The sequence below is a fragment of the Nomia melanderi genome, unplaced genomic scaffold, assembly GCF_051020985.1.
Source record: "Nomia melanderi isolate GNS246 unplaced genomic scaffold, iyNomMela1 scaffold0286, whole genome shotgun sequence".
NCBI lineage: Eukaryota > Metazoa > Arthropoda > Insecta > Hymenoptera > Halictidae > Nomia > Nomia melanderi.
In genome coordinates, this window is record NW_027475401.1 from 10,001 (window position 1) to 10,362 (window position 362).

The window sequence follows — 362 nt, forward strand, 5'->3', positions numbered from 1 at the left end:
CGTAAACATGACGTTTATTAACGTTTTTAACATTAAAAAAAATTACAAAAATTTATTTTTCGGAAAAAATGGAAAAAACCGATTCGTCGGAGCGAGCTGTCCAGGCCGTGCGGTAATTCCAGCAGGCGAATCGGACTTCCCGAAATTTTTCTAAGTCCCACGGTCGACACCAACTTTTTTAATAAGCGTTTTAAAATTATTTCAATGTTTAATCCATGCGTAAACATGACGTTTATTAACGTTTTTAACGTTAAAAAAAATTACAAAAATTTATTTTTCGGAAAAAATGGAAAAAACCGATTCGTCGGAGCGAGCTGTCCAGCCCGTGCGGTAATTCCAGCAGGCGAATCGGACTTCCCGAA